Source organism: Triturus cristatus, chromosome 4_1, assembly GCF_964204655.1.
Source record: "Triturus cristatus chromosome 4_1, aTriCri1.1, whole genome shotgun sequence".
Taxonomy (NCBI): domain Eukaryota; kingdom Metazoa; phylum Chordata; class Amphibia; order Caudata; family Salamandridae; genus Triturus; species Triturus cristatus.
Window position 1 is genome coordinate 1,125,817,036 of NC_140585.1, and position 9,842 is coordinate 1,125,826,877.

General features: G+C 41.5%; 1 long non-coding RNA gene across 1 annotated transcript; it reads left to right on the forward strand.

The window, feature by feature from the left end:
* Nucleotides 1-1,502: 1,502 nt before the first annotated feature.
* Nucleotides 1,503-7,830, forward strand: LOC146856135 (uncharacterized). Its single transcript, XR_014981437.1, has 4 exons — nucleotides 1,503-1,596; nucleotides 5,640-5,683; nucleotides 6,985-7,100; nucleotides 7,743-7,830. It is a non-coding gene; the product is annotated as an uncharacterized LOC146856135 (long non-coding RNA).
* Nucleotides 7,831-9,842: the final 2,012 nt, after the last annotated feature.

Consider the following 9,842-nt stretch of genomic DNA (forward strand, 5'->3'; position numbering starts at 1 on the left):
CAGTGTACACAAGTAAAAAAACCTGCAAAGGCATTGCGTTTAAATAGTTATATACATAGGGGCATATTATAAAGGTCTGCCGTTAAAATTATCGCCGCTTTATCGGCAGAAAACTGCCGCTAAAGCGGCGATAATGGCCTTGATAATATGCCGTAGAGCATCACCATAGAAGCCCATGTTCACACCAGAACATGGGCTTCTATGGGGATTCTCTACGCCATATTATCAAGGCCATTATCGCCGCTTTAGCAGCAGTTTTCTTCTGATAAAGCGATGATAATTTTAACGGCAGACCTTAATAATATGCCCCATAGTATTTTGTTTAGTGTCTGATATTGTTGCCTGCACCTTCGTGGTGCAAGGGGGGGACACTACTATACGCCTTTGCTGCTTATTGGGACTTTGCAGCCTTCACACACTGTGCACATGGTATTGGGCTTTTCTATAAAATACACCAAGGTTTTAGTTGCAAGGAGTCTGTCCATATTAGTGGTGCTGCAGACAAACTTGTAGTTCGGCTGGTGCTCGCCTTCGTCATGTTTTTCAACATTCCTGCATATCTTGTATATTTTACTTAATCCTATATACATTTAGCTGAAATACGTGCTTTTAAGGTTACACTTTATTCAGGAACTCGTTCTCCACATTTACAATTACCACACGCTGTTTGTAGCACCTGCGCATCTTCACTCCATCGCCATGCATTTCCTTTACTGTGTGTTTCCCCATTTTATGGCTCTTCCCCATAGCTATCGTGCTTCCAATGCTCTATTTAAACGCGATGCATCAAACATTCTTAAATACGCCGGAGCTGTGGTATACATTGTACGAGCTACATAGTCGACCAGCTACTACTCTTTTCGTGGTAAGTTTTAGCAGTTTTATTTTTAGTATTTATTTTACTGTTCGTCATTATTGTGCATTCTTATAATGCTTGACAATTGCGCGTTCTTTTTTACTAATTACGTGTGTGGCCTATTGGATGTTATACTTTCCTGTTAACGTTCCTTTTACGATGCTATTTATTTGCATGTTATGCTGCTTTAGTAAAACACTACGTTATTGCAGATATATTACTTTTACAAAAGTACCGTAAAGTTGCTCGCACATAAACAGGCATACAAACGCGACGTTTGTTAGGGGCCCCACTTACATATAACTGCTGCAGGATTCGTTGAGCTTACGCAGCGTTTGTTAGAAGCGCCACTTACATATGGCTGCTGCAGGAAGCGTTGCGTTATCATTTACAATGTTTTAAAATGCTTATTATTCACATAATATATCTTTAAGCATTCAGTTAAAATGCTTTTTTTTAGCATACATTTCTGATAATGCAGCATTATATAGAACATACCTGTAATCTTCCGCTTTAGACGTATATCATTGCAAATACATGTGCTTTATGCGCGTTACCCGTATACCTACCATATATTATGCTACTTAATAATTAGTTTTGCAATATATTTAGAACTGCCTGTATTTTCATGATCTTCTTTTTTTAATTACAGGGGAAAACCCATTGTGCCATATCGTCATTGCGATTTTTCAGCTGCTTTGAAAATTATCCTTGGCAATAGTACTTCGCCGAACATACCAGTGAGTAAATAATAACATTTTTATAAACTGCAACAGCAATGGGATTATACTGTTAGTGAAAACGACTTCAGTAATTGCCCAATTTTACAGTTACTAACATCGCTTCAGCAATTGCGATTTTCCTGTTACTATAAACCGCTTCGGCGATTGCGTTTTTTTTTATTAGTAAACTGCTTTTAATAAAGAAGCCATAGTTTTGCGCTTTTCCTTTGACACTGATACACGTAATGTTTGCTTGTACGTAAAGTACGTATTAAAAAAGGTTTTCGGGTCAATACCTATTAGTTTATTACTGCTTTAATAACTTGCCACAATCTACTTGCGTGTATTTATTTGCCAGTTTGATAAGCGTTGTTTAAACGTGCTTCGTTTAGCTTGCGCGCGCGATATGTTTAACTGGTTTATTCATAGCGTGTTATTTACTTGTTGTGCTTGCTTTGTAATTATTTGCCAGTTTGATAAACGTTGTTTAAATGTGCTTCGTTTAGCTTGCGCGCGCGATATGTTTAACTGGCTTATTCATAGCGTGTTATTTACTTGTTGTGCTTGCTTTGTAATTATTTGCCAGTTTGATAAACGTTGTTTAAACGTGCTTCGTTTAGCTTGCGCGCGCGATATGTTTAACTGACTTATTCATAGCGTGTTATATACTTGTTGTGCAAAACATGTTGATAAGCACATATTTACTCAGTTCTATACTAAAGCTTGCTTAAAAATATGCATATTATTGCTTACAGCAACGATGCGTTTCAATGTATAATGGTTTTTAAAATAGATATTAAAAAGGATTGCTTTTATTTTTAGAAGCATCTGTTTTTACGCAAATGTATGTGCACCACCATTAGCTCTTTAAATAAAAAAAAGACAGTAATGCACCTGTTAACAATACGGTTCACTATTTATAGAAAGGTATGCTAAAAACATTTAATTAGTAGGTACATGGTTTTGCCTATGCTGTTATAGAACCAAAGCATAATACACATAAAAAACTGCATGCTGTGTCTTTAGGAATGCGTGCTCAGTAGTTTTTCAATGTGACTACCACTGTTGTATTATGTGCATGCTGTAGCCTATGCTACGTTAACAAGCATCTGCATCGGCAACGGAGGAGATTCGGAGATTCTTTTCTTAACAAGCGCAGGGGGGATGAATGTCGGTTTAGTGTTTAGTTGTTTTCACGTCTCTGCTAAATTTGTCTTGTTTTTTTTTTCAGGCTTATGGGAACTGCTTTTGTGATATGTGTTAAGAGTGCGATGTACTTTGCTTTTTTTTTTTTTTTTTTTTTTTTGGAAAACCTTTATTGACATTGCAAATAAAGACAAGTATGGGCCTACAACCCTCGGGGCCGGCCGCTAAGCAGTGAAAATAACAGCAAACAGATTTTAATCACATGTAGCACCTCGGGAAGCAGATTTTCCATGCTAGTATTCTCTTGTCCACCGAATAGCCCAAGAGGGGAACCAGGATATAAAAGGTTTTCATTTTACAATAAGGGATAGAAGGATCAGGTGCCAATCAAGTTCTCAGCAGCGAATAAAGGCCGGCAGAATAATGAACGTCAACAATAAATGGCAATCTATCAAGTCAATGGCGCAGAAACAAAAGGTTCAGGATGTGGAGGAATATCACGAGCCGTTTGCGCCTGCAGTCTTCTGCCCTAGGACCCAGAAAACCCCACTGAAATGAGGCACAAATGAAAAACAATGATTGGCCACAAAGGACACCTACCGCACTGACCCCAGAAAAAGACAAAGAAGAATAAGAAAAGAAAAAGGAGGCCATAGAAACAAAGTAAAGGACTAAAGAAGCCCCTCCCCCACCCCCCCACCCTGCACCTCTGCAGATGACTACGGCCCCCCCCCCCCGCAGCGTGCCTGTCGCCCCAGAACCAGACCCGAAATATAGAAGAAACAGAGAAAAAGGGGAAAGAGAGGAAACCCCCCCTAACAGAAAAGGGGAGAGAGTAATAATAAACTGGAGGAGGGCCTTCAACCATGCCCCCGGCTTCTCCCTCCCGCACAATATATTCCTCCCCAGCGCAAACAGTAAACAGCAAAAATTCGGCCATATCTAAGAGAAATGGGGAGCATTATGCACTGGCTACACTATTAGTTACGTCGTGAAAGCACACAACCCCCCAGCCCGCCCGCCTATTAATTGACCACATCGGAAGGATCAGCCTTATCCTTGGCCACTCTTTGCGAATCCACCAGTGCATACCCATCGACCCACCATCATGTCCAAAGCTACAAGGAAGAGGAGCGTCCAGAGAAGACTAGGAAGGGACACACACATATGGGGAGGACGTTTCGAAACATCAGCACAGTCATCGTCATGGAAGATCACCGTTCCCAGTACTGCCCCAGGGCCCGCGCCGCACACAAGGTCCAGGAAGGAGAAATCGGCCAGAGCAGGCGATCGTTGCGTGAAGATTGCCTAGGTCGCCGGAGGCCGCGCATGGGACAAAGTCACCACCGTCTGCTCAAGTCCAAAACCTCCGGAACAGACCGACCCCACAGCCAGCCGACCACACGCTGCCACAGTGTCCAAAGTTTCCATCCGTCCCTTATTCACAGAGGCGGTCACGGTACTTTCCTCCTGTGGAAGGTGAGACAGAGCCTTATGTACCTGGGGACAGGCAGACCGCAACTTTTCCGACGCTGACGCAATACCATCCAGCTTCCTCCCCAATACCCGGGTGCCGTGGACCAGGGTGGAATGAAGGGCTCCGAGAGCATCTAGAAGGTCACCGTACCCCAGCACGGTCCCCCGCGCTCGCTCCGCCACGCTCCTTTGCGCCACACACTCCCAATCTTGCTGTGTCCCAGTGTACAGGATGACAGAGTCCATCCCATCAAGATGGCCGCAGGGCAGGGCCATCCCAGATGGGGACCGGGTCTCAGGCACGGGCACAGCAAGTTCCATATCCCTGCAAACAAAGGTCCGGAGGCAGGCAAAATGTGTATACAGTGTGCGGCCACAGGTAACAGTCGTTCTCCCCCTGGGCCAGTGTCCGCGAAAACCGGGAGCAGCCCGCGCAAATCGGGACGAGCCACAAGCCGCGTCCGATCAGTTCACTGGCGAGGGTCCAGGCGATCGCCGATAAACCCCTGGAATCGTCACCCCTGGTATGCACCCGTCACGCTACTCTCGGTGATAGGAGCGACCACTGCGAGATTCAGACCAATATTCGCGCCGCTTCGGTAGTCCGACTCCACCCGGTCACCAATGGCCGCTGTTGTTGAACTGCCGCCCGGCCATGTTGTCCACCCGAGGTCCCGGCTCCAGGGCTGCACAGGCCGCAAACTTCAAATGAGCATTTCTCGGGCGGTACCGCCGCTGGAAGCTTCAGGATCACACGATCGGTTGCCGCTCTCGATCACCAACACGGGCATGTAGCGCAGGCTGAGGATCACATGCAGGATATCTGTGCGGGATGTGGAGGTTCACGGAGCCGGGAGCCTACGCTGCCGTCCCGGTCGCCATCTTGGCTCCTCCATCTGTACTTTGCTTTTAATATAAACTTATTGGGCATCTAGTTTTGTTCGTCATGTTCGGGTTTGTGGTTTACCAAATTTATGTATTGCGGTAGTATTAGCTTTGATAGAAAGCTTGTGGGGAGAATATTAGGCATGTGCTTACATTAAACTGCTGCAGGCACAGTTATTCATCTTTAAGCATTGATGCAGTGCTTATAAATGTTGTATAACATACTACAAGCCTGCTGCTTTTTATGCGTTTTACATCTGGCACACTGTTTACTTGGTGCTAGGATTCTTTTATGAGGCATACCGATTCACTGTTTAGGAGCTTATCTGTCAACAGTGTTAAAGAATTGTGTATCATGTGGAGGCGTTTCTTAGAACAAATATACAAACCAGATGATGCATGTGATCTGTCTTGAAATGCAGCGTTTTGCTTTGTATGACTACGAGCTACTGTTAAACAAGCCGTATGGGTGGAGTGTGCGCATTAAAAACACCTCTTAAAGCATAGCAAGGTTTACTACTAACATTATCTTGTTTGTGCTTCTACTATTACAGGACAATATGCTGCGCTGACTGATGCAAGAGGCCATGTACTATAGGTATTACAAAATCATGTACCGCAGTAGTTAAGGCATAGCAGGTTTACTAGTACATTGTCTTGTTTGTGCCTCTACTATTACAGAACAATATGCTGCGCTACAGTTCGCCGTTCCAAGAAGCTTGTGAAGTAACGTTATACATATGCCTCTTTAGGGTAATATAAACGGCTGCCTTGCTGACTCACTGATGCAAGAGGCCTTGTACTATAGGTATTACTAAATCATGTACTGCAGTAGAGATTTGGCTTTATGAGACGTTTATGGGAAATCCATTCTGTATGTGTTGGTTTGAAATGCTACAGGGTCAGGAATCCAGCTTTTACCACTGTTGCACTATAACAGTGGCACAGTATCTACTGGGTACTAGGCTTCTATTATAAAGCATTAAAGATTACTGCTGCAAGCAGGCTGTCTGCTTTCATGATGTTGCGTGCTAAAGTACCTCACTTTTATAAGGAGCTCCTGCAAACAACGTTATACATGCGAACTCCCTTGAAATCTACCTTCTTGTGTAAAATCACTAAAGCTACTACTAATACAGCTACTTAGTAACAGTGTGCACAAGTAAAAAAACCTGCAAAGGCATTGCGTTTAAATAGTTATATACATAGGGGCATATTATAAAGGTCTGCCGTTAAAATTATCGCCACTTTATCGGCAGAAAACTGCCGCTAAAGCGGCGATAATGGCCTTGATAATATGCCGTAGAGAATCACCATAGAAGCCCATGTTCACACCAGAACATGGGCTTCTATGGGGATTCTCTACGCCATATTATCAAGGCCATTATCGTCGCTTTAGCAGCAGTTTTCTGCCGATAAAGCGATGATAATTTTAACGGCAGACCTTCATAATATGCCCCATAGTATTTTGTTTAGTGTCTGATATTGTTGCCTGCACCTTCGTGGTGCAAGGGGGGGACACTACTATACGCCTTTGCTGCTTATTGGGACTTTGCAGCCTTCACACACTGTGCACATGGTATTGGGCTTTTCTATAAAATACACCAAGGTTTTAGTTGCAAGGAGTCTGTCCATATTAGTGGTGCTGCAGACAAACTTGTAGTTCGGCTGGTGTTCGCCTTCGTCATGTTTTTCAACATTCCTGCATATCTTGTATATTTTACTTAATCCTATATACATTTAGCTGAAATACGTGCTTTTAAGGTTACACTTTATTCAGGAACTCGTTCTCCACATTTACAATTACCACACGCTGTTTGTAGCACCTGCGCATCTTCACTCCATCGCCATGCATTTCCTTTACTGTGTGTTTCCCCATTTTATGCCTCTTCCCCATAGCTATCGTGCTTCCAATGCTCTATTTAAACGCGATGCATCAAACATTCTTAAATACGCCGGAGCTGTGGTATACATTGTACGAGCTACATAGTCGACCAGCTACTACTCTTTTCGTGGTAAGTTTTAGCAGTTTTATTTTTAGTATTTATTTTACTGTTCGTCATTATTGTGCATTCTTATAATGCTTGACAATTGCGCGTTCTTTTTTACTAATTACGTGTGTGGCCTATTGGATGTTATACTTTCCTGTTAACGTTCCTTTTACGATGCTATTTATTTGCATGTTAAGCTGCTTTAGTAAAACACTACGTTATTGCAGATATATTACTTTTTCAAAAGTACCGTAAAGTTGCTCGCACATAAACAGGCATACAAACGCGACGTTTGTTAGGGGCCCCACTTACATATAACTGCTGCAGGATTTGTTGCGCTTACGCAGCGTTTGTTAGAGGCGCCACTTACATATGGCTGCTGCAGGAAGCGTTGCGTTATCATTTACAATGTTTTAAAACGCTTATTATTCACATAATATATCTTTAAGTATTCAGTTAAAATGCTTTTTTTAGCATACATTTCTGATAATGCAGCATTATATAGAACATACCTGTAATCTTCCGCTTTAGACGTATATCATTGCAAATACATGTGCTTTATGCGCGTTACCCGTATACCTACCATATATTATGCTACTTAATAATTAGTTTTGCAATATATTTAGAACTGCCTGTATTTTCATGATCTTCTTTTTTTAATTACAGGGGAAAACCCATTGTGCCATATCGTCATTGCGATTTTTCAGCTGCTTTAAAAATTATCCTTGGCAATAGTACTTCGCCGAACATACCAGTGGGGAACAACCTTTACAACGCAACTTTTACAACGCACTACCTTTACAACGCATTTTTTACAACGCATAATCCATTACAACGCATGACATTACAACGCATGACACTACAACGCATTTTTAAAAACTACCTTTACAACGCATTCCATTACAACGCATACTACCATTACAACGCATACCATTACAACGCATAATATTACACTACACTATCCAACACTTACCCTACTGTTGCACCCCCTGGAGTCAGAATAGTAATTTTTACCCCTATACTATCCAACACTTACCCTACTGTTGCACCCCCTGGAGTTAGAATAGTAATTTTTACCCCTATTCTATCCAACACTTACCCTACTGTTGCACCCCCTGGAGTTAGAATAGTAATTTTTACCCCTATACTATCCAACACTTACCCTACTGTTGCACCCCCTGGAGTTAGAATAGTAATTTTTACCCCTATACTATCCAACACTTACCCTACTGTTGCACCCCCTGGAGTTAGAATAGTAATTTTTACCCCTATACTATCCAACACTTACCCTACTGTTGCACCCCCTGGAGTTAGAATAGTAATTTTTACCCCTATACTATCCAACACTTACCCTACTGTTGCACCCCCTGGAGTTAGAATAGTAATTTTTACCCCTATACTATCCAACACTTACCCTACTGTTGCACCCCCTGGAGTTAGAATAGTAATTTTAACCCCTATACTATCCAACACTTACCCCACTGTTGCACCCCCTGGAGTTAGAATAGTAATTTTTACCCCTATACTATCCAACATTTACCCTACTGTTGCACCCCCTGGAGTTAGAATAGTAATTTTTACCCCTATACTATCCAACACTTACCCTACTGTTGCACCCCCTGGAGTTAGAAAAGTAACTTTTACCCCTATACTATCTAATACTTACCTTAAATGCAATTTAATATTATGCGTTGTAATGGTATGCGTTGTAAAGGTAGTATGCGTTGTAATGGAAATGCGTTGTAAAGGTAGTTTTTAAAAATGCGTTGTAGTGTCATGCGTTGTAATGGATTATGCGTTGTAAAAAATGCGTTGTAAGTGCATGCGTTGTAAAAGTGTGCGTTGTAACGACATACATCCCATACCAGTGAGTAAATAATAACATTTTTATAAACTGCAACAGCAATGGGATTATACTGTTAGTGAAAACGACTTCAGTAATTGCCCAATTTTACAGTTACTAACATCGCTTCAGCAATTGCGATTTTCCTGTTACTATAAACCGCTTCGGCGATTGCATTTTTTTTTATTAGTAAACTGCTTTTAATAAAGAAGCCATAGTTTTGCGCTTTTCCTTTGACACTGATACACGTAATGTTTGCTTGTACGTAAAGTACATATTAAAAAAGGTTTTCGGGTCAATACCTATTAGTTCATTACTGCTTTAATAACTTGCCACAATCTACTTGCCTGTATTTATTTGCCAGTTTGATAAGCGTTGTTTAAACGTGCTTCGTTTAGCTTGCGCACGTGATATGTTTAACTGGCTTATTCATAGCGTGTTATTTACTTGTTGTGCTTGCTTTGTAATTATTTGCCAGTTTGATAAACGTTGTTTAAACGTGCTTCGTTTAGCAGGCGCGCGCGATATGTTTAACTGGCTTATTCATAGCATGTTATTTACTTGTTGTGCTTGCTTTGTAATTATTTGCCAGTTTGATAAACGTTGTTTAAACGTGCTTCGTTTAGCTTGCGTGCGCGATATGTTTAACTGGCTTATTCATAGCGTGTTATATACTTGTTGTGCAAAACATGTTGATAAGCATATATTTACTCAGTTCTATACTAAAGCTTGCTTAAAAATATGCATATTATTGCTTACAGCAACAATGCGTTTCAATGTATAATGGTTTTTAAAATAGATATTAAAAAGGATTGCTTTTATATTTAGAAGCATCTGTTTTTACGCAAATGTATGTGCACCACCATTGGCTCTTTAAATAAAAAAACGACAATAATGCACCTGTTAACAATACGTTTCACTAT